We start from the raw sequence: 26,227 nt of genomic DNA, 5'->3' as shown, positions 1-26,227 counted from the left end.
TACCTCCAACCAGCTCTATTTTTATGTCCTTAGTAATTTGTTCATACTAATGAGACTTACTCAATTTTTCCACAGCCATATCTCACTTCTCTGTCCTAGTGAAGATGTTGAATTTCAGTCTTGGCTTGGCCTAGTTAAAAAAAGGTCAGTGAAAAAGCTGAGTTATTGAGAAAATACATGAACAGACTCACATTCTCTACAAATGGCCGATTAAGTGATTTAAAAAGGCACTGACTCCATGAAATGCAACATCTGTGTGTTAGCTGGTACCCCATAATGTTCCCTATATCATTTTCTTTAAATATGATTAATTTCTTATGATTAGTCAAGTTGGTAATAAGCATGGTAATTGCCATAAACCATATAATGGTTTCTCTATATGGCATAATCCTACTGTTGACCTTGCCAATTGCACATAAGAATTAAAGGCAATCTTCAGCCCAAAGTAAATATATGCAAGTTCAAATTCTAGTCTTTGGAAATGCATATATTTAACTAAAAGTTGTAACAGGATATTTGGCCTCTGTGGTGTACCACAAATGGCAGACTTGAAATTATCTGGGTGTCATGATAGTAGCAGTGGCCAGGTGCTTATTGCAGGCATGGTCTGAGCCTGTAACTGGATGCAGATAACTGTTAGGTGGTATATTGTGGCTTATTCTGTGGGGGTTTTGTGGGTTTAAGCTGCACATTGCTAAGGACTTCCCATGGTAATTAAAGTAAAAGTAATAATAATAAAACCCCAATATATTCGTGTATCTTTAATAACTTTGACTTTGTTCAAAAATTAAATCTAAATGTCATGCAAAGGAGCCAGGTGAAGTGATTGCAAATCCCAAAATTGCTAAAAAACAATTGTTAAATTCCTAGTATTGACCTCCTCCGCATCAGTGCTGTAAATCTGATGTTGGCAAAGCATTTCTGGTTCTGGAGACACATCCTCTAAATCACAGAAGACCGCAGCAGAAAAGACTAAACCTGGGGTCTTGGTCCCCACAGCTCCCTCAGGCATCTCTTCCTTTTCCACTACCTTCTGCCATGTGAGGGTTAGAATCCACAACAAGGAGGCTGGTTCACCATCCAATGTTTCTGGGAAGCCACTATTTAACTATTGAACACTATTAGACGTGAGTGTTAAGACCACAGACAGCATCAGTGGGAGCTCTTATGGAGGTGAGGCAAGGTGAAGTGAGGCAGTGGGTGCTTTCCCAAAAGGAGCTGCCACTACAGCAAGGAATAATATTCTGGCAGGTAGGGTACAAAAGACTTGACAATACCTTAGACAGCCTTGCACAGTCCAAAATCAGAGAGGAATGGAGAATTTAGGAAACCCAGAATTGTGCAGGCGAAAAAAAAGCATTTTGTTGTGGTCAGTCACTGTCAGCATGTTTCAGCTTTGGTCATGTATGCAATTAATGTAATGCAGCTGATTTGTAACAATTGTGATGGCAATTAAATCTTGAGGGAGGATACTAATAGATTTCTTCATAATGCCGGGAAAAATCACTGAAGTTTTATATTTTAGCATGTGATTACCTACCTGGGTGTTTCTTATGTGAAATCCAAGCAGAATTTCTGCCACTAGAGTTAGACTGTCAGCTGAAGAGGGTGTCTGCTGAAAGTCTGCTGTTGATACTCAGGTAAATCAGAGATAGCACACACTAACACAGAGAGTTAGAGATTTTTTCCTTGGTAATGGAGGAAAAAGTGACTCAGACATTAAGTGTGTACAATACAATCAAAACCCACACAGGAGCTGCCACTCCAAATTAGACCCATAGTCCTTCTTGATGAATGTGCAGAACTGGTGGTAAACTGCAGCTTTACTATCCTGTACATAGGGTTAGTGCTTTTGATTTTTCTCCAGAACACAAGATAACAGTCCTGTCCCACCAAGTTATTTCTTTTTGTTCTTGTGTGAGAGTAAGTCTAAAGGCACAGCCTTTGTATCCAACCTCTCTTTTGTTTCTTTTAAGAAGCCTTTAGGTCAGAAAATTAGATCTTCCATTTGAAAAGGATGTACAACTAACCTTTTCTGTAGCCTAATGTATTTATCAGCAGCACATTTTTTCCATATTGTACATGTGAAAAATAATGTTTTTATTTTTTTTAAAAAAGCAGCTTAGAAACAAAAGACCTTTCTGGATAAAAGACCTCTGGATATTTACCTCTGGAAATACCTTTCAACTCTAAACTTAAATACTTCTGCAAATACTAGTTGTAAGAAAGGAATCTCTTTCTGTATGAAAACCTTGCTGGTCATATGATTGGTTTGCATATTGTCCATGGAGCTGACAATCGTTAAACAGCCCTCACTATACTGTGCAAGGCACAAGTGTTCAGAAGTTAGTTGTAACAGCTGGATCATATTTATCATCTGCATGTTTCTGAAAATACCTCAGTGGTAGAACTGTTTTTACAAATTTATTTACCAAAATTTTATATTTATTACTTCTCTTGTCCTTTTAAGTCTTTCTCCACTTAACTGCAAATGCTAACAGTGAGGCAGGAAAAAAAAATTAATCTGTGTGCGCAGTCTGAAAACAATTCATATATCTTTGTGTATCTAAAATTGCACAGTGAAACGCAAAAAAAAAAGTTATAATTGATATAATTTTTTTCTCACGATTTTTAAAGACTTATTTTTTTATATTTGGTTTCTTTAGGAAAATTGTTATCTCTGAGGCTTGTCCAAAATTAGCTTTCAATTTTTCTAAAAGAGAAGGATGACTTGATTCCACTAAATTCAATGGAAGTTTACTATGGTGGTAGCATTTCACTTAGCTGACTTAGCATTTCACTTAGCTGACTTAGCATTTCACTTAACTGACAGATTCAGCTAACAGATACATGTTGTCTGAATTTCAGATCCTGATACCGACATTAAGCCCAGATGTAAAATCTCCTTGATACTTCTTCATGAAAATTGGTATTTTTTGTAGCTGTTTACACCTTATAATATTAAAGGTTTTGTTTGCAGTTTTCCATAAAATCAAATTTAAAAAATCCATGAAAAAACAATACCCATTTTAAAATCATCTATGCTGTTAACTAATTTCTATTATAATGAAGTAAAAGCAAGAACCATGAAAATGGGAGGCAGTTAAAATATTAGCCTACAAGGGCCACAAAGCAATGATAAGCATTTCACTATTTTGGAATGGGAATTTTCTTAATCTGAAACTCTTTTGTTAAGTTCTGAGCTTGAATATTATGGTTTCTCTGATCTAAAGGCCTTCTCTCAAGTTATCTTATGGGGAAGAACGGGCAGTCACGTTTTTATGTCATCTTCTGTCTCATGAACACTAAGCACTTGTGTCGAAATCACTTTTTTTTTTCTATTTCAGGATGTGTTGTCACAGCAGGAAGCTAACTTGGAGATATAATCTCAAAATACCTCAGTTCTTCATTTTTTTTAAACCATTATATCCTTCACTTCAGAAACACATACAGATATTTCTCTGTCACTGGCAATGGCAGCAGTCCCAGGAGCTCTGAACAGCACAGACTGAGAAAGGGCAAACTGTTCAGTCCTGAACATCCTTTTCTCTTTTTCACTGGTAAATCAAATGTTTGTCCTTATGAATTACAACAAGTCACAAAATTCACTAGACAAACAGTCAGTCCTCATGTGGGTCTGGAGATCTTCCACATGCAAAATCATAAAACAGGAGAAACTGGAAAAAAATAACAACAACAAAAATAGAAGTTTGCTAATTGCACGGCAGCTCATTCAGGAAGCAGGATGCTTATGTGCATAACTTACTGTTCATTGACTCTAATCTTTCTTGGTAACTTGACAATATACTTGGGCCCAACAATACAGTTATGATAGTTTTCAGTCCAGCTCACTGTCTGCTCATCTAGTACATACTTCATCAGCTCCTCCGTAAGGAGAAAGTATAGAAAACCTTCCTGAAGTCAAGGTAGGCAACATTCTCTGTTCATCTACTAAGCCAGTCATTTCATTGCAGATGGTTATCAAGTTAGTCAAGCATGATTTCCTCTTTGTGAAGCCATGCTGAATACTCCTGATCACCCTCTTGTCTTGTGCCTGGAAATGTTTCCAGGATTAGCTGCTCTATAACCTTCCCAGGGACAAAGATGAGGCTAACCAGCCTGTGTTTCACTGGGTTGTCCTTCCTACATTTTTTGAAGATAGGAGTCATATTTGCTTTCCTCCACTTCTCAGAAACTTCTCACAGTCACCATGAGCATTCAGAGATAACCAAGAGTGACCTTGCAATGACATCAGCAAGCTCCCTCAGCACTCGTGGGTGCTGTGCCACCAGGTCCCCTCTTCATGCAGGAGTAAGTCCTCATTTTCTCTTGGCTTCCTTTTATCACCAATGTCCTTATAGAAATCATTCTTGTCGATATCTTGCTGATATCACCCACCAGATTCAATTCCATCTGGGTTTTGGCTTTCCTAATCCTGCCTCTGAATGCTCAGAGAGTGACTCTATATCCCTCCCAGGTTACAACTCCCTCCTTCCATTTTCTGTATAACCTTTAGAAAGGTTCTGTATAACCCTTTAAAAATGGGTAAAGAATACTGTAGACTCCTGGTCAGTTCCTGTGCTCTCTGACAGCCAGTGGCATGCTAGGAATGAATATGACTATATCACGACATGATGTCTTTCAGTCTTCAAGATGTGCTTACTAACTTCTGAGACTACTTATGATCATATGCATCAGCAGGTTCAGCTGATATAGGGTATAACAGACCTTGTGGAGTATTATTCCAATTAACAGCCAAGGGAACCATATCCCACAGCTGTTCTTCCCCTCCATAGCCCTGACCTCTGTTCATGAAGGTCGGCACAAAGTGATCGTGGAGTAATAGCCTAAGCAACAAAGCCACTGTCTATTAAGTCATTGTATAACAATGCATGGAAATAAATTCTTTCAGAGAGTGAATAAGAGCCTAAGTTCCCAAAATGAATCCTGTTCCATTCAGAAATATCTCTCTGTTGAATATAGCATAAACCTCAGGGAATTACATTCTTGATTGAGACTCTGAACACGGTTATTAATAAAAGGTAGCATAAGTGACCCCTCCTCATAACTAACAAATGGATGTTCTTTGGTGGAGGAGCCTTAGTTGTTTTTAGTAAAAGGCATCATCCAAAACAAGTTTTAAATATCATTTTTTTTGTACAGGGACATAAAGGAACTGAAGTAGCAATTGCAGCCAAGCAGCGTGAGAGCTGTCTGAAAGCAGGTCAATGCTGTGGAGTTACCCCCTGAGCACAACCCAGTTAATACAGCTTTGTGCAGGAAAGGCCTAAATGTCACCTTTACTCATCTCACATATTTGGATGGGATTTATCGGGTGTGTAAGGGGATAATAATATTAGAACTTTGTGTCAACTGATACATGATGTTCAGGACATCACTCCCTGGCAGGTTTATGTTTTATGTAGCAGAGAAAAGCTTTCAGTCTGTGGCCTTTTTTGTTCTAAACACTTTATCTTTTGCTTCTGCACAAACTTTTACTAGTCACGTGAGTTTGCAGAGAAGTAGGAGATAGTCCTTTCAAATAACACCTTCCAGTTGCTCAAAACCAGCTGAATTCTTTCCAACACAGGGATGCACAGCAACCTAGGAGACGTGACACATCTAACACAAATATGAAACATGCTATCATATTTAAAGGAAACAGGGTCCAGGATTTAAAAAGAACTGCATGGATTTTGGCATCAATAAATCATTTGCAGAGAACTCTAAAATCAAAGTCGATGTCCAATAATTTCATTTCTGTAAAATCGTATTGCCCTGGCAAGATTTTTTTCAGTCTATTTCAGATGCCTTCTACCTCATCTGTCTTTCACAGACAATAAATATTTAAACCTAACATTATCACATCAAAACTTAAATGCATAGCACTCATATAATCTTCTGAAAATATATACCAGTCTCTCCCACAACTGCATTTAAAAACAAAACTTTTTTTATATTACACAAGAGTGTCTGGATCAGTTCAGAAGGGAGACTGCTCCTTCAGGTGCCTCCAGCCAGGCAGCTGCTGCCTAACTGGAGATACCCAGCATTTCTGTTTTGCAGTATTGCCTGGGCACTCAAATGTGAGCACGGGTGCCTATCCCTCCCCAGCTTATGCTATGTGTACATTGGATCCGACTTCAGTTCCAGTTGAGAGTCAGGAGTCAGGTGAAATGCAAATGGGAAAATGGGAACTGCTGGACATCATCTCTGCCTTCCTCAAAGTAGAGCGGTTACTTCTCATTACACAAAACCACATCTGAGTGTAGCTCTGAAAAACAGAATAAGCACAGGCTGAGTTACTGTTTGTCATGCCTAGCAGGTGTCTCTGTTTTGCTGTGGGACATAGCATAGGGCAACAATTTATGTTCCTCTTGCGTGCAGGGAATCCCTGCTCAGAGTGCTCAACTCAATTGCAGGGTGCTTATGTTTTAATTACATATTCAATTGATCATCCTTGAACTCACGTCTACCCAAAAGGAGATCGTATGCCACTGTGTTGGCTTTCTGAATTAATCCTTTTTCCTACTGGACCTGCTCTGCATTGGATAACTAACTGAGCAACTAACCCCTAGGGAGAGCAGAGCATGGAAGCTGGTGCTGTGCATCCCAGTGGCATGCCTTAATCACTGAGCTGGGTGCCTGCTCAGCATCTCCACGGCATCATGAATCACAACCCATGCAACTGAGAAGAGCTTCAGGAGCAGGAGTTTAGAGAAACTTGCACTGCAACCATTAGAGGCCTGTTAAGTGGTCAAATTGCTGAGACATGTTCAGTCCTCTCAGGTAGGAGAGGGCCCTAAACTGGCATGCCCTAAATTGGCATGTCCTAAACTGCAGGGACAAGCTCTAACCTTTAATTCACTAGAATTAATTAATTAATTTGGGTCAGTCAAAGGCATGCCAGCCTTGCAGAACAAGGAGGGGGCCTAGGCAAGGCCCTCCCATAAAAAGACAGACCTTGTAATAAGAATCAGAAGTTGCACTTAAAACACTGTTGGTTTTGAAAGATTAGAATGATACTTTATATTGTGAACATGCATAAAAGTAATCTCTCATAAACTGATAGAAAAAAATATAGTGCAAAGCCAGTGAAGGGAATAAGGCAGATAAATGCTATATTGAATATTCTTCCCTGACATAGACTTTTTTGTAGACATTACCAAACTTACTATTTAGTTAGTCATAGATATCATATCAGGATCGGAATTACCACACGCCCTTGAAAATGGCTCACAATGTCAAATTCAGCTATAGTGCTTCCACAACATTGCTACAGATATTCACATATTAACTACTCTATCAAAAACTCCACTGAGGAGGTGGAACAGAAACTTTGAAAAGCTTTTATGTAAGCTTATAAAAATTTTTAGTAACTGGGTGGTTCTGTCAGAGTGCAGCTTTTACTGGTAGACATGATCACTACTGAAGTACAGATAAATCCAATTTGCTGCATTATGCTGTTGCTGGTAACTGAGTAACACTGACATTGTCATAAGACTCCTAGCAGTATAGTCAACAAATTTACAGGATTGTCTCACAGAAAAGTAATGTGGTTCTGACAATAAATTCTTCTTTCTGTATGGTTAGCTGGAACTTAAAACATCTTGACTAAAGTGCTTGAGCTAATAAACAATTACACGACACAGCAATGTATATGGCCATAGCTTGTTAATGTTCACACTTGGCCTAGAACATAAAGAAAGGAGTTGCACATTTTGTAGTTGGTCAAATTTTTCAGGAAGAAGTTGGTCCTTTCTCACTAGAACAACACTGTTCGTGTGGTAGCCTTTCTTCTGAAAGGCATAACTTCTCCCTCTTGTAGGATTTTCTTGGATCAGCTCCTTCACAGGAACAGAAGCCACCGAAGACAGAAGTTCACAGTCTCAGGCCCTGCAGCCAGGCACTTCCTGTGGGCCTGGTGAGACCTGATCTGGGAACATCTGAGACATCCTAAAGCAGGCATTTGTTTTCAGCTCAACCATATGATACCTTAAAAACGAGGAATCCACAAGAAGGAGGAGAAGTGTTATGGGTACTTCAGTGAGGGGAAAATCTTTAGGTGGAGCACACATCTTTCTGGACACCCAAGCCTCCAAACACAAGGGCCAAATGTTTACCTAGTTCCACTGCTCACAAGGCTGATTTTAGGCTTTTCAGCCAGGTTTAGTATTAACAGCAAGGCCTTCAAACCAAATGCCAAATTAACAGAAATGCTACAGTTGCTTACTTTTCTACATTTATCTCTATATATTAACTGTGATAACATTTACATAAAGTGAAAGAGACAAAAAATTTCACAGTAGTAAGACACTCTGGCCTTATCTTCTGTTTGAAACACAAGACACCTGCAGCTGTGAATACAGGTGCTTAAAGCAATGTATAGTTGTGGAGTTGTGGAAGGCTAGGTGAAAAATGAATGTTGCCACCAGGTGCTCAGAATTATAGAAGTTAATAATGTATGTTACTAGTATGATATTAAAAAAAAAAAAAAAAAAAAAACATAAAACCTGCTATTCAGCAACGTTGCATGTTGCTGAATACAGAAGCAGATAAAAAAAGGGGAAGTTTACTAGAGATTCTGCTCTGCCACAGTGGTGTCTGCCTGTCATTTCTACAAGTCTTAACATGCCAAGCTAAGCACCGAGATGTTTCAGTCTTCATCCACTCTGTCCCTAGCAGGCTTTTCAGAAAATGGTGTGCTTACCTGATGCGGTACTGACTTTGGCCCTCCAATTTCACTTAAGTACCATCTGTCTGTCAGAACCACTTGGTTTTGCTTCATGAGCAAAGTACGCTCCAGCACAATTTGGCTGCAGTCAATAAAAAAGTACCAAGGTGAAATTTAAAGATCTGCAAAATCCTTATCAGCCAAGTTATTCCAGCAATTCCATCTCTTCTTAAATGCTGAGCTTCTGACGGGCAAACACGCAGATTTCATACCTACTAGTTTGTGTTGGTGACTAAGGAGCAATTCTATTCCTGCACTGAGTACTCAGCGCAGAAAGCCTAGTAAGTGCTTGCATGGGGTGGGTAGCTGAAAGGGCAACTAAGATTTCTGATTAAAACATGCACATTGTTAGCAAGCATTACTTAATAACCACAACATGCTTCTTCAGTGCAGTGAAAAAGCTTGTGTCAAATTAGGACCTTGACTTCTCTATAGGAGGTAGGAATTAAATTCTGTGCTATTCTTTCTAGATTCCTGAGAATTCTGGCAAGGGCAGTAAAAAATTCCATTTTTCAATGAATTAATTACAGGGACAAGTAGCAGAACAAGTAGCAGAATCAAAGTAGCAGAACAGGGTTGCTTCTCTGAATAGCAAATCTGGTAGGATTTTCCCTGTCACTATCTTTTTTAAATTTTTAATTCATCTGTGTTTTGGCAAGGCCAAATAATTCACAGTATTGTAGATGTCAGGGGAAGCATGGATGGCGGGATTACTGTTGACATTTTAGTATGCGGAAAGTATGGAAATCTAAGCTGGCTGGATTTTCCTGGTAAAATAATCACTGGTGATATGATTAACAATGATGGCATTCAAATGTTCATCTTTATGTCTCAGGCTTAACAGCCCAGTGAAATGAATGGGGCTGATCATGACTTTCAGCATTACTGTTTCAGGTTGTCTGTAGACTCATTAAGACAATATTACATTGAGTGTGCTTAGTTCACACTTTCAAGCTTACCTGTTACAATAAGGACTGAAGAGGTATGCATGAAACCTCATTTTACCACAACTCCCTCTTTCAAACCGCCTTAGGTAAGCTAGCCTGCCACTAAATTTACTGCTCCTTGCTGAATTGCCATTTTTGCAAATGTTTAAACACAACGCACACACTTAATGTTATTATTCCTTTTATTTTGCCTCATGCTAAAATACATATAGTGAAAAAAGCCAATGCTGCAGCTAAGAATATGTAACCGCACAAACAATCTTTACATTGCTAATACAAACTTTCAGTAATGCAAAAAATTATACAGTCCCCATGGGATATGGGCTGGCAATATTCTATGGGGTATACAAGCATACACTTCATAAAGAAAGATGGGGGATTGATACTACACAATGCAGTAACACAGAATCATGTAAGGCTGTGCAATTACTGCTGTTGCTTTCCAGCACATTGGAGGAGTTAGTACTAATGCTTACTTCTCGACCTTTCAGCCGAAACGTTACCAGCCACAATTGTTCTTGACTAAATTAATCATATTGTGCCATATGTTTCCTAATAATCCACAGATTACAGTTTGATTGTAGCTATGTTAGACCAAAGGTATGAAAAATCAACAAAGAATATATCACCATTAAAAAGCTGAAAGGTTCCTGTAATTACAGGTCTCTGTCGGACTACAAAGCCTTGAATAAATTGACAAGATCTTTTCAATGTATGGAAAAAAAGAATTTACTGCGGAATTTTAAGCAGGCAAGCACATGTCAATAACTGTTCAATAACTTACTTAGGTGAGGGAAAATCAAATAAATCCCTCTTTCCCTGTATGCTACAAGGAAATATCCTTACATACATACAGACGGAAATGCCTGGTAAAACTGTAATATTCCTCAGCATATTTGTGCCTTACAAGCTTGATTCTGAATCCCGTGCACTAAGTTCATGCTGTTGTGATAGCTTTGATTTCAGAGGAGTTTCTCATGAATCATGCAAATTAATCACGTCACTCAAGTTATCAATTTGCCATGAAACTCATGAATTTAATTACTCATAATTACATTTTAAAGTGAAAAATTTATCATGAAATATATTTTATCAAACCTCATTTTCAAATATGATATTCTTATAGTTTTTTTTCTAAAAGAAGATCACCTTATGTTTTGAAATTTATTCAGGTTCAAGACAAATTACAAGGGAAATGCCTGGGCCCATTTTAGAACTAGAGGAGCAGAAAAATAATATTTCTTTTTCTGTTAAAAAAGTGAATAAATACAACTCTGTAAGATATGAAAAGGTATTGTAAGAACCATTTGCAGTGATAAATTTCAGTAAATCCTCCAGAACATGACTTGTAAATTAATAGTACTTGTTCAACAGTGGCTGAACTATGTTAGTGAAAATTTCAGTATTACAAAGTTGGAAGCCAGCTGAGAAAATGTAGACAAAATATCATTATAAAAAGTAATGCAAAGATCCACAAAGATTATAATATCCTGAAAAAGTCAGAAGCATTTTTTTCTTCTACTTACAGCACACCGTCTTTCTTTCCTTTCACACTGGACACTGTTCACCTCCCGTGGTTCTACAGAATGGTGCTACAAACCTTGCCAGGACTATTAGGTAGGATGAAGATCTATCAAAAAAAATAAATAAAAATTAAGACGTCATGTGCCTTTACTTCTTTTTTTCATGCTACATTGTCATTATGAAGGAAGAATTTATCAGTTTTCATACCAACGAGCATTATTTTTTTCTCTTTAGGGGCATGTAACAGATATGCAGAGCTAAACTTCCAGTGTGGACTCAGTAAAGACTTCATTTTTGTGTCTTCAAGTTTTCAGGTATAGCTGAAGTTACTTAAACATCTAACTATTTGATTTACAGATGCAATCAGGTACCTGCATACACAAGTGATTGTAACTGCAGGTGTTAGATTGGGGATTATCGTTAGAAATTCTGGCTCAAAATATACAAAATAATTATCTCTAAAATTATTTAGGGATTTTTTGTGAGTTCATTACACAAGTAAGCTCTGACACATTGTATTCTCCCAGTGTTAGAACCTGTTTAAATGCGTAAGTAGCCTTCCTGTGGATATGTACTCTCATTATCTTCCTGCTCCACACAAAGTATGAACTCAGCATCACTTGTTCTGTCAAAAGTGCATCCTTTATGCTGCGTAGGTTGTGCACGTAGTCTAGCTGCAGACTTCCATGGCTGAAGATTGGGTTGTTTCTTTTGTTTTACATATAGAACCTGGGGACAAAATTAGACTCACATAAAATCCATGTGAGCCATGCACTCTCCCATCCCCTGTCCAGGTTCCAGTCACATCAGTGAAACAATTTCCACTGACACAGAGGGTTTTGTGTAAGATCTAAACAACTCAGCATAACAGCCACAATCTGGCTTCGTGTGTCATAACCCCATCTAACAAACATGTTTACCAGCTCTCAAAATCAAAGATATTGTTTTCCCTTTTTTTCCTTTTATTTACCCTTTGACTGTGCTTGTAGAAAGATAATCAATACACATGAAAAAGAAAGATAATGGTAGCCCTTGCTCTTCAAATTGTTTTTCATGACTTAAATTGAAGTTATCAGGTCACGCAGCAATTCTGTACCTACAGATATATATTGCACAGACTAATGTCACCTCACCCACATGTAAATTCACGTACTAACAACTTATAAATTACTAAGAGACAATAAGTAGGTTGTCTATTCTCTGTACTCTTTACTTACAAGAAGGCTAGAAGTCTTTACTTTTTTTGGCCATTGACATTCTCTGATTATAGTCCAGAAACAAGTGAAAAATGCAGTCAAGACTTGACAGAAAATATTACACGACACTTGTACCTTTTTGAAAACAAAAGGGAACCAGGAGACTTCATTCCCATGTGTGTCCTGCAGCAATGTCCTGCTGTCTTCCTCAGCTGTACCTTGACCACCTGCATCGGTGCAGGACAGCAGCTAGGAGTCACTTTCCAAAAGCAACCACCAGAGGCACAGTAAGCACACTTCATGCTGTCCCTGGACTGGGCCTTCTAACATCTCTCTGCTGCCCAGATCACAGAAGGGTCATTACAGTGACAGGAACGAGGTACAGGAGAGAACCACGTTGAAGGCCATTGTATTTAAAGTTCTTGCACAACTCCAAGTTTATAACCGTGCCTGTGGAAAGCTTCGTCGCCTGTAGAGAAAAAGAAACATTAAAGATTTCCTTTTTTATGGACTCCACCAAAGTTGTACATGTAACAATATAACAGCTTCCAAAACCTGAAGTATAACAAAGAAGATTTTAGTATTTCACTTAATTAACTTTGATAATAACTTTGTTCTTTCCCTTTTACCTGAATTTCGTCTTCCTTCATTAAGATAATAGATAATATAACCCTCTTTTACAAAAATAATGTCTAGTTCATTCATTTTAGCCCGGCAGTTTTCCAGATTATTAAAGATACTTTTTAATCTTAACTATTGGCTATGACACAGTCTTCTCTTTACTGTGTCTAGATGAAAGTTAGGTGTATATGTCATATGTTTTCCTTTCATTACTCCCCTACAGGATGTATGTTGGTAAAATTCATTAAGAGGAGTTACAAATGCTATTCTTAATTGCCTGAATTCCTCTGAGTGTGAAGAAAAGCATTCCCCAAGCAGTACTGGAAACAGGAGTAGGAAAAAAAAAAAAAGAAAGAAAGAAAAAAAAAGATTTAGCCAAGCAAAAATGCAAACTAATTAATCAGTTGAGCTGGAGGAGGGTAACAAGAATTAAAAACAGCTCCTCAAAAAGAGGAAGATCTCTGGATTACATCGATGCCAGAAGAGTTTTAGCAGTGTGTGCAGGTAGGGAGCCAGGCAGTAAAGGCTTCTTTCCCTCAGGACTTTAGGTCACCTGCTGATGTCTATTGAGGAAGGACCATGTTATCCTGCAGGGAGAGATGGCTACCCCATACAGGAAAATGCTCTGGGCACATAAAGGTGTATGAGGTAATATTTAATAGATATGAGGTTTTAATACACCCTGCCACTAATTCTTGAATTGTACCACAGATCATCAACAGGATAATAAGAAAGATTTCTACTGACATCAGCAGGCCTTGGGCCAGGCTCTAAGCAAGAAATAAATGTATGATTGGCAATAGCAAACAAACAAGGACTTTGCATCAAGCTGCAGACATTAACAGGGAAGTAAATGTTCTGCATTTACCAGTCTGTTTATTGTGATTCTACACAGAAATCTGCAAACATATCTGTGCTCCTTAATATCATAAGATAAGGATAATTAAAAATGAAATTAGAGTAGAATGACAAATGTGGCTAGGGGGCTAGTAGTCAATTAACATATAGAAATTGGCTAGGTTATTGCTGTGGGAGAATATGATGCCAAATGAGACATTAAAAGGGTACATATGCCAAAATTGTCTAAGAATAATAATACAAAGAAGAATTAGATGAGAAGAAGAAAAAAAAAAAAGATAAACTTTAAGGTGGAAATGTAATTCTTTGATTGACTGGGAATTCCTTCCTGGAATCCTCCTGTTGTTCTTTTTTGAGCCATCAAAATTAGTTTGAAGAAAATGTGATGTTCTTGATGGCTAAGGAAAAATCTGGAATGCATCAGAAGAAACAGACATGAGCCCACGTATGAATCAACATCTTTCCTCCTGCTCCAGAATGTTGCATTCTGTTTTGTAAGAAGCAGTGACAGCAATTCCACCAACACTCACTAGTTGACTGGAAAGTGATTTTCTGTGGATGCATTAATCTGATTGTCTTTGTTCCTGGTTAATTCCCATTTTTTGAGTCTGTAAAACTACATATTATTAACTTTTAGAATGTGATAAAGACAGCAGATCTTTTCTGTGCATCTCGTTGTTCATTATGACTTTTGGAAATCTAATCACTCACTAAGATTTAAAGGGAAAGGTAAAACAGATCAGAAACAGATCAGTACTAAAGAAACTTCCTTCTTTTAAATCACCTTGTGAAGTTTTTTGTATGTTCCCAAACACCTTTGATCACCTAGCCTTAACACAACATATCATCCTTCCCTCTGCAGTGGGGTTCGCCTCCCTTTTCCTCAGGAAGTGACAAAACTGCTACCAGAGCTGCAGATGCAGACAACATCATTCTGCCTGTGTCTACTGCAGTGTGATGGAGACAAGAAATTGATTATTTCTGCCTTTTGGAAGAACAACAGGTACTAAGAGCTGTCGTGTCTGAACAGGCTGTGAAACAGCCTTGGCATGTGCTGGGAACGCAAAGGGGAGCTGCCTGAGAAGAGTGGAATGTTTACCTTGCCATCCCAGAAACATTTTTCCTGGGCCTGTCATCACCCCTGCTGAACACTTGCCTGAAGGAAACTAAAAGGTTTGCAGTGCTTCTGTAGGAACACACCAGCGTGCCTGTCAGCATCAATGGGGCAGAATGGACCTGCTCTCCAGCCCCGGTAAAAAAATACTCAACCTGCTCAGTAAGTTTTGGAGCAAAACGTCAATGCCCCATACCCTTTGAGAGGAAGTAGCTAGAATTTGGGAGAGGAAAGAAGCAATAGAATGGGATACCTTCCCAAAAATTCTTCCAGGAAGAAGGTGGCTTCGTAAAGAAGTTTAAAAAAGAAACAGTCCTTTGTGAATGTCAGAAAAGACAGAGAGGGTGCTACAAATGCCTGAGGAGCAATGCCAATCACATAGAGCTACACTGCCCTTCAAACAATCCTAACCCACAAAGTCAGGCTGTAAGATGCTTGCAGGTCTGCAACTACATCCCACTGTGTTTGACTTTACTACTGGAACTTGCACACGTATTTAACAATAGCTACATTATGTTCTTGCCAGGGTCAGTCACATCTTCCGTTCCTGTGAAGTAGGTGTTGTGGCTAAGCACTGGGGTTCTTGTGAACTTGCTCATCATACCTGTCCTACTGTTAAAATATACCATTGAAGATATAACTCCCTTCTTTTAAGCTGTCCTCGGCAGACTGTTTATTCTCTTGTAGGACAGATACCATTATGTCTTTCTCCGTCAGTGTTTCAAATCAGATCTGAAGAGATGTTGGAATAAAACGAAGAAAAAGGACCACAAACATAAACATCCAAATTTTTCATAAACTGCCATGTACGTAGATACTTTTCTCTTGTTCAAAATGGAAGAAAGCCAAAGAAGAATTTTACAAAGCATTCACATGAAAAGGTATTATTTTCTTCTGATGGACGAATGTATATGTCTCAGCTGGTGTGGCTGCAGGGAGAATTCCTCTCTGCTATTCACTGAATGACTAATTTGTCTGTGACAGGACAGTTAGACGGAAGAGGCAAATATTTGTGACACAGTGTAAATGCATTGTTTGGATTCCACATCTTTCACAAAATTTTCAACCAGGAATAGACCCTTCCCATTATGGTGCGAGATGCAAACTGACCAGTGGCACAAAATGTCCAGCCTAAAATGTGGGGTGGATCATCAAGGTGAGTGGAAAGGTATGGTTCTTTTTATTTCAAAAATTCTTCTTTTTTTTGGACCAAATACATGGCTCATAAAGAAGCCTATGTGTGGGTCTAGAGAATATTTTTTTTTTTTTTTAGCTGGATTTTATGTCTGGACCTGAGGGTTTTTATAGAACCTTATAGAAGAAAAAGAAAACTGAGAAAATGTAGGGAAGATAAAATGGTAGAAGTAGTTATGCATTTGGTAGATGTACAGGGAGAGATAATTGACAATTTGCTGCCAAAAAAAAAAAAAAAAAGGTTTCAGCAAAGCTAAAAGGCAGTGGAAGCAGAGCTGATAGCAATGTAATTACTGAAAATGAAAATGTTTATGATTTTTATTGGTCTGAAGAAGAATTACATGGAAAGATTACAGCAGCTGGTGAATCTCAAAAGGCAGCTGAGTAACAAATGCATGAGGCACTGCCAAATGATCTCCCTGGCAGCTATGGTGTGGTTGGTTACAGTGGTTATGCGCTTTCCAAGACACTACCCTACAGGACGCTTACCTTGGCCCTTCAGCCTTACAGGCACTTTTCACAATGTGAAAGGTAGTAGGCACAAAAATATTCATTTTGGTTTTTAACTCTGGTGAGCAAAAATATGTATATATATATGTATATATATATATATATATTTTTTTTTTCCCTCTGTTTTCCCCTCCATCGCCCTTAGATGGCCACAGTCCTTGGCTGCAGTGGCATGGTAGCACAGCCAGATGCCGTTTGCCAGGAAAAACAAGCTGAAGTCTGCAGGAGATGGGCAGTTGCTGGGTGGTGGGTAGAACAGTGCTTCATCTCTTACCAGATGTCAGCACTGGTTCCAGCTTTAACACTGATCTGCTGGGAGCAAGCCACTTCTTACCTGCCTGTCACCCATGCTGCCATTTGTAGGCAGAACACTTGTTGAGGCAGAGGATGTCTCCCTCTCCATCTGTTTTCGCACTGTAAAAAAGAGAGCCTGATTTCAGTCTAATCTGTCTTTATAGCCCTCCATTACACCAGATAAGCTACTGTTTGTTCCACCAGAACTGGAATGCATCAGTAAAGCGTGGATTTAAGCAGATTCTAGACCTATTTACACCACTGCTATGTAAGCCTGGGCACAAAGGGACAGTGAGACAGAGACAGCATTGAATAGTTTCATGTTTTAGTTCACTGTTTTACCTTAATTAGAAATAAAAGACTTGCATTTTAAGGCTGTTTGCTCATTGTAAAAGTCAAGAAAAGGACTGATAGAAACAATTTCCAAATATTTTCTGTTAGGAAAGTAGAGGCTTTGCAAATCAATATATCTCCAGGGAAGGATCAATTTTTATGGAGTTTTCCCATCATGATAATCTAAATTAAATATTTCATTTTATGTTGACATTAATTTCTGCATCCAGCTAGGCTAGCACTGTGCTTGATAGGACTTACAGCCAAAAAATACTATTCCTTACTGCCCCCAGTGAGCCTTGCTTTTTGTTTAGACTGCCTCTCCCTGATGCACCGGAGTTTTCCATTGATGATGAAATGCTCTGGTGAATCCCTGGAGTTACAGCTGAACTCAGAAGAAGGAATAGCAGAAAAAGGAAACACAGAACCACACTGCAAAGAGCAATTGCAGAAACCCAGGCACACCAGTACCAAGGTTGTGCTGAGCTAAATGTACTGATACTGCCAGTTCCCTTTGATTTTTAAGTCAATTAATTCTGCAAAAGCTCTTAGTTGTTTTTGCTGTTGTTGTGTTTGGTTGGTTGGTTTTGTTTGATTGTTTTTGTTTGTTTGTTTAATTTCTTGCTCTTGTTTTACATTTAGGCACACTCACATTTTTCTTAGATGTGTCTGTCTGCTACAGTAAGAGCAGAATGAACAAAAGACTGAGATGATCTTTACATGGGATGGCACGAAGACCAGGGAGCCCTGCATGGCAAAGCCCTGAGCAAGCACAGAGAAGAGTACAGGTGAAAATACTGAAACTTGGCTTGGTTTCAGTGGAAGTTTGATTGTGTGTTTGCCTTTCAAATTGTGTCTAGCATTGGAGGGACTTTTGTCAAATCAGCCTGCCTACACTGTTGTCCTGCCTGATGTTGCAGCCTTGAGAGGGGGCTCTAAATCTTCTCGCATTGCTGTTGTGATACTGTCACAGGCAGATTTCCCATCAGGTTGGAGACAGCTGCTGAAATCCTTTTTCACCCGATCCTTGGGGGATCCTCTGCAAGAATGCATGATGAAGGAAGGAGGCCTTTGGTGGAATGGCTGCATCCCTTTCGGGAACCATATAGCTGACCCTTCCTGGCAGAAGTCATGTGACAGGCCAAATCCAAGAAGGTGCAGTCCTGCTGGCATATCATGACTGGATATCTCCTTGGGTCTGCACCATCCAGAGGAGCCAGTTCTTGCTTGGAGGCTGCCAGGGTGAAGCAGAGGCTCTCAGAGATTCTTGAACAAGGAGATTACTAGGAAAGTATTTGTTTGGAAGGGTGAGAGGGGCTTTTTTTCTGTGCCGTAGTATAATCTCTCTGCCATATGTAATCTCTCTGCCATTAATCTCTCTGCCTCTCTGCCGTAATTAGGAATAATTCATAATTCATGCTATCTTCCGTCATATATTTCTCTAATATACTGCTTATTTAAACTCTAGTTTTGTGATGTGATTTTCCTCATTTGTAGCTATAAAATGTCATAAAGCTGTGTGACAAAGTGGAGAGCCAGGTTTTATCAAATGAAAACTAGCAAAGGCTTCTTTTTGACAGATAGTTTGAGAACTGATAAAATAATAATGCAAGTTCTTTCTTTTTTGACAGGCAAGATTTACCAGTACACCGTGGATATGTCGAACCTCTCCAGCCACACAAAACAGCTGTAAACATGGTTTAACCAGACTGTAAAATCAAGTTTACAGCTGCTTTGCATCACCACAATGGCTCAAAGCAGGCAGCCCATACCAGCAAACGTGGGCCTAATTGTACACTAATGAACAATGAAGTACTTTAGCATGCAGTGTTCACTTTGGCAGAATGAAAAAGAAATCTTTATATAGAGCAGATATGTTAGAATTTAGCTTGGATTTGCTCAAGAGGAAAAAAAAAATCATCCTCTTTTATTCTGAATGGATTATAATTAAGAAAAGCATCAGAGACAAATTTTTCAAGGTTAGAAATTTTAAAGAGCTTTAGGAATACATCCACTCTTTCCAAATATATTACCGCCTGCTTGGGCTAGAGTTACAACAAGTGGAACTATTAGTTTAATTATAAAACAACGATCCAAAAAATCTGCTTATGTAAGCATGTGTTTCCATTAGGGAAGAAAAATCATTACAGAAAACAAGATAAAAAGTTAATGTTGCAAGTCTCATTGTCTCTGTATAACTTCATTAATGCTGGGTAACTACTCTATGCTTAGCAAGGTGTTCCTTGTAGAAATCAGTTTGAAATCAAGTGCAACCTAGATGTGTGCTTAGCTTGTAGTTATCTTAAAGAAGAAATGTTCATAGTACTTTTCAGTGGTTTTAAAACATAGCTTTTCTTCTGTAAATAATATTAATGGCCTGATGGCAGTCCCCCTGCTGGGAATACAGTGGTCTAGGTTTCTGTGATTTTGACAACCTCAGAAGCAAAAATACATTTTATTTGTCTAATTCTTAAGAAATCAAGTTGATCAAAATCTATGGTGTTGACCAAATTAATTTATTGGAACTCAGAAAACAGAATGAACTAGGTGACTGGTTCTTGTTCATTTTTTCAATGAATTGTGCTCAAATTGCAAGGAAAACTTGGGACAGAACCACTCATTATCAGAGAACTAAATTTTCCTCCTCTTCCTCCCAGGCATTGTGCCAACAGCAGTACAGGATGTGAGGGAGATTTGGTTCCTACACTGTGAAGATTCATGTATCACTCATCACTCCATGTGCCTCCTGGAGCCCAGAGAGACCTGGCCTTTCAACTTGACTTGCTTTTGGGGCTCTGCCTTCCAAAACTGATCACAAAGCCTTGTGGTAGATTTCAGTCATGCAGAATTGAGCCTATTACACCTGGGCTACCCAGAGACTAACTCCAGGTACATTTATGTCACCATTGGCCAGCAGAGGCAAGTGCCTCACCCAACAGCCACATAGCTACCAAAGGCGCTGTGAGCTGTGCATGAGCTCTTATCCCTCATCTCAGCAGGCTTGTTATTATCTCAGGCTGAGGGCTGTGCTAAACGCAGATGCATGGCTTCCTCTTCACCACTGAGGAGCATCCAGCTGGCCCACCACCAGAGAGCTGGTGCTTGCCTGGAAAACACAATGCAGAATATCAGCAAAACATTACATTGGTTTTGAAAACTCATTCCAAGTGAGATAAAAAATGCCAGTTTAAAGATAAAGCCAGGAAAGTCTGGTCTCCGGCCCGTAAGATATTTAACCTTTCTTCATTCTTGAGCGTTAAGCATCCCACACACTTTCAGTGATAATAATAACAGCATCAGCAATAATAATAATAGGAAAGCAAGATCTGAAACAAAAGCAGAGCTGAATGCAAAATGCTTAGGAGGTGTTAAGTTTCATGCTGAAAATTATGCACCTAAAAGGTACAATTTAGGAAATCATACTTAACCAGCAGGAATAAAAAAAGATGAACTCTTCATGAAAAGTAAGGATACAACAATTCTGAAAAGTCTTTTGTCACTGAAACTACAAAGATGAATGATGAATCAGCTTGTGGCATGGCATTAGAATGAAACATATCTTCCCTGTAAAAATGTTTTTTATTCAAGTCAAAAATACAATCATTGTGTTACATTTCATGGGGATCTCAGTTCTTAGGAAAAAAAAATATATATATATTTTTTCCTTGAAAACAAACAAACAAACAAACAAAAACTTTTAACGGAAGTAACTTCTTCAAATAAGCAAAAGGCTTGTGGACACTTCCACAAAAGATAATGCTCATATAATTTATGAACATGAATATTATAGCAATAAAAAAAGGTAATGGTTCAAAAGACGGACATTAGTACCACCTCCCCTTTTCACACAACTCAAGGCATGCTTTATTGTATTGAAACTAGTCAAGTAGCAATAGAAAGATACTGATAACAAATATAAACAATTCTCAACAATCCCACATCGTACAGAGGAAATCTTTCATCAGTCAGGAAGTTTGCAAAGCTGTATCCCTGTTGCTGCAGGAACTTCACAAACGAGATTCTCAGCTGGCATAAAAGTTTGTCACTGCCTCCATCTCAAAGGAACTACCCCAGTTTACATCCAGAGAGGCTCTGAGCCCTTATTTATTGTGACTATTTGTCTCTTTTAGTACTTCCATTACTGTCTGCATGGAGCACCAGATTAGCCAGGCACCTCTATCTGGGAGGATAAATACACTTGTAGCTGATGTATCTGTGAGCAAGGGCAGATCTTTTTCTGGAGACCTGCTCGCAGAGACTGGATTAGTTTGTGGAGAAGTCTGCTGGTCCTAATTTAGGGGACAGTTAACTTTTGGGTCAGCCTTCAGGTGTTTAGTAGCAGGAGCAGCAAACAAGGAAACAGGTGAGGCTCCACTGATAGAAGTGCTTGTCATCAGCCAAATGGGGGCTAATTGCAGTGTCCTGGTTCCGGTTAGGACAGAGTTAATTTTCCTCATAGTAGCTGGTAGGGTGCTATGTTTTGGATTAGGATGAGAAGAGCGCTAATAACGTGCTGATGTTTTAATTGTTGCAGAGCAGTGTTTACACCAGGCCAAGGACTTTTCAGCTTCTCGCTCTGTCCTGCCAGCGAGCAGGCTGGGGGTGCAGCAGGAGCTGGGAGGGGACAGACCCAGGACAGCTGACCCAAACTGGCCAAAGGGGTATTCCATACCATCTGGCGTCATGCTAAACAATATATAGGGGTGGCTGGCCGGGGTGGGGGGCGGCTGCTCGGGGATAGGCTGGGCATCGGTCAGCGGGTGGTGAGCAATTGCATTGTGCATCACTTGTTTCTTACACATTATTATTATTAATACTATTATCATTATCACTATTATTATTATTATTGTTATTATTATATTCCTGTCTTAATAAACTGTCTTTATCTCAACTCACAGGCTTCACTTTCCCGTTTCTCTCCCCCATCCCAGAGAGGGAGGGGGGAGGGTGAGCGAACAGCTGTATGGTGTTTAGCTGCCAGCCGGGTTAAACCACAACAGGCAAACTGGACAGCCCTCAAGCAACACCTGAAATATGCTAGAGCCAACATCAAAAGAAAATCCTATCAGATCCCTAACTGATACCAAGCAGACAAAAACAAAAACAACAACAAAAAAAAACCACATGGAATTAATTCAAATACCTGATAGGAAATTTGTAATGAGCAGAGACAAATATACAGTTGTGTGAGAGCCAAAGGTCAGAAGAGGCAGGTTACTGATCCTTCCCCTGCTAAAGTGGCTTAGTTTTTATGTTCCTTTAAACACAAAGTGCAATTTGTACAAGGAATAAATAAGGTGATTTTTACCTAAATATAACTTTGAAAAATATCTGTTATCTCTGTTAGACACAGTTAAATGTAGTTTTTTTCACACCAATGATACATCTGAATTTCAATTTAATATTACGTCTTGAAATTGCCTGTTACAATATGGGGGAAAAAATGACAAATATACTATTTTCTTACATAAAGAGAAACATTTCTTCCCTTATTTTCTTATAATCACTCGTGCTAGAACATCACGTTTTGTTAGACTATTACATATTAAGAAGCTACATGAAGGTTTTGGTTTTTTGTTGCTGTTTTTTGTGTGTGTGTGTGTGTGTTGTTTTTGGGGTGTGTCTGTGTTTGTTTTTAATTTGGGATAAAAATAAGTTTCAATTTTCTGTCTAATTATTTGGCTTTTATGAAAAAAAAAATTTGTCAGTCTAATCTACTTTCTGATAAAAGCAAGATAAAAACTATACTGAAGAGATTTCTGTCCATAAAATAATCCATGTCAATATTTCAGGTATGACAATCCTCAAACAAACAAAAAAGAAAATGCCTCTTTATCATAACTTTTTGTTCATATGTTCTGAATGTTGGGTACATTTAGAAAGGAAACACCTACTAAACTGCCATGCTGAACACTGTGTAATGAGATTGAAATTGTTTTTATTGTAGAAGTTGAAAAAAGAGAGAGAGAGAGAGAGAATTACACCATTAATAGTGAGAGATATTTCTTAAGAGCAAGTGGCCTGTACATGTGTTTCTCGTTTAGACAATTCTAGAGCCTGGGAAATACATGGTTTCATACCAGGCTTCTGCTTTGATTTGTCTCCAGAGGATGGCAACCTGTCTCCTCTGGACAGTAGGACAAAGGTGGTAGCCATTATGGTTATAATGTTTATTTATGTAAAATATAATTATAAATATATTATATATGTTTGCACAGCGAATCATTGGCCTCTTTGTGTTTTTCCCCTTACAGTCATACTAAACAACCAGTTTTATTTCTATAGATCTGCAGATTATTATATATCTTACATATGCAGATTATATATTTTACATATCTTATTATATACCTTACGTATATCTTACATTATATATCTTACATATAAGCAATATATATATATACCATTTTTTCATGACTGTTTCTTCATCTTCTAGAGCTAGGCTATTCTTTAAGGGAGAATAGGTGTTTGCTCCAGAAAGGAAACAATTGTGTGGCAGGTTAGATTGTAACAAACAGGGAAAACAGGCATCAGTTTGAAACTGCTCAAAAGTTTGGGTGTTGGAAATAGTTTCTGGAGAAGAGAGTAGCAGGCAGATGAACTAGTCAAAAGTGTACGGTACTATATTTATTATGCAGTTAACCATAAGGATATCACCCACTTCACTTCTTAGTGACAGATGAAAATCACATAACACATATATTATAAATGTCAAAAGTGTCATTCAGAAAAAAAAATAAAATGGAAATTGTCCACCTTTTTGTCTTTCTGCGCTACAACAAGAGACAACAGAGAAATGAGCCAATCGATCATAGCTTATACAGTCAGACTCCTAGGGCTTGCACGATGCTCTGTAATTTGTGATTTGACCTCTTAGTACCTTCCTCTTGCTGAGGCTCTCACAGAAAAAATGATGTGCCAATGAAGAGTAACACAAGATTCATCTTATTTGACTAGCTAGGTCACAACAACTGTTTGGGTTAGTCTATAGCAGTCTGCAATGCCTTGAAAAGATATAGTAAAGGGCTGTGGAATTACTTCCTAAAAGCATCACCAGTAAAGCCAGAAAACACACCTAGGTTTATCAGATGGAGTACCGGGTGATCCATAATGCAGATACTTGTGTGATCTTCTCTTGGCTGCTGTAGCAGCAAGCACAACAATAGAAATGTATTTTATTAAAGAAAACAAGAACTAATATGAATAGCATCTGGTAGTATCCTGTGCTGTACTGTGTCTACTTTTTTTCTCATGTCATAAGAAGATTGATCCAGTGTAGGCAACACTTTTGATGCTATAGGACTAGTGCCATAATTTCCACACTTCTGATGTTTGGCTACCAGCAAATGTAGTCAAATCCAGTGGACAGGACAGCGTTCCCTTGTGTCTGGCTGATCCTTGTGTCCAGTGCAGGCTTGCTGAGCTCCTTGGCTGGTGCTGGTGTGGCCTGCAGAGTGCTGCAATGTCATTCAGGAGCTACACCAGCACTCACACTGATGGCCCAGGATCAAGCGAGTTGGGAGTGTTAGTGCACGTGCTCACTCAGCACCCTATGCAACTTCATTTATCAGCTCATTATTGCTTCTTAAGCAGCAACTGCCATCCCCAGCCAGCAGGGACCCTGGTCCCTTGAGTACCCACCCTCCCCCGCCTCTTATCAGGGTACTTGGAGATAGTTCAAAGCTATCATCATTCACTAATAACAATAAATTTTGTAGTGGTGTATAAGCCTGAGACCAAGATTGCTGGAGAGGAGATACCTACATTTGTTCACACATCAGGAAGGCAGTAGTGGGATTCACAGGGGGTTATCAGCTCTTCCAATCTGGCTGCCTTTGCTGTCCCTATCAGGTCATAAATTGATGTACTGAATGCAACTGCATATAACCGGGAGTCTGGCGACATCCACCAGAGACTCACCGCCCTCATGCACACACACACACTCACCTCACTCACTTCTCTGCTATTTACTTTGATTTATGGTTCACTGGCAATCCATGTGGTCCTGGATTGAAAATGTTACACAGAGTGAATCAATTATAGTGTACTAGATTGATAGGCCACCTACTGTATTTAAAAATAATTGAACTGTGAAATGATTAAGTAAACTAAGAATTTTTATAAGTTTGAGTGGTAGGTAATTATAAATGGCAACAATGGAAGAACAAAAGTATATTAAGCAGTAGTGACAAGAATAAATGTTAAATTTCTGGCACTTTGGAGGTCTCTTTTTAATTTCAGTTATTTATGAGAGCTCATCAAATCTAAACATAGTATGATGTATGTATGGAAGATAAGTTGTACAAAAGAATCACCAAGAAAAAAGAGTCAAAATAGTATTAAATGTATTAGAACAATTATTCTAATTTCTGAGAAAGTAATACTGAAAATCAAGCTGTAGTAACTATTAGTAAAAAATAAAGCTAAATGAAAAATATTGGGGAAATAAGCATAATTGGAAACTGAAAATGCTGAAGAAGAAATATGTTAAATACGTTATTTTAGTACTTTGTGATAAATATGGAGAAACTCACAAATGCAGCATTTCTAGAAAGAGTTTTTTAATACCAAAGGAGAGAGCAAGGATGATAACTTATATAGTAACCTTTACTTAAATAATTGATTCTGCTCACACTAAGAAGAAAAATCATAATAACATTTTAATAGCATAATTTTAGAAAATTTCACATTTAACTGTAAAAAAAAAAAAAAAAAGGACTGAGTATTGAAATCACCAATATAGGCTGCTATATATATATATATATGCTGCTATATAGGCTGCTGTGTATATATATATATATATATGGAATCAATACTACCACAAACCTTAATATTTTGTTCTCCACCATATAAAATGGGCGACATTTCTGACTCTCAGACACATTTACTACTCAGCAAGGTCTGT

The sequence above is a fragment of the Anser cygnoides genome, chromosome 3 (genome assembly GCF_040182565.1).
Source record: "Anser cygnoides isolate HZ-2024a breed goose chromosome 3, Taihu_goose_T2T_genome, whole genome shotgun sequence".
In the NCBI taxonomy this organism is placed as follows: domain Eukaryota; kingdom Metazoa; phylum Chordata; class Aves; order Anseriformes; family Anatidae; genus Anser; species Anser cygnoides.
The sequence above is the reverse complement of the archived record's forward strand: the minus strand, read 5'-3'. Positions refer to the sequence as shown.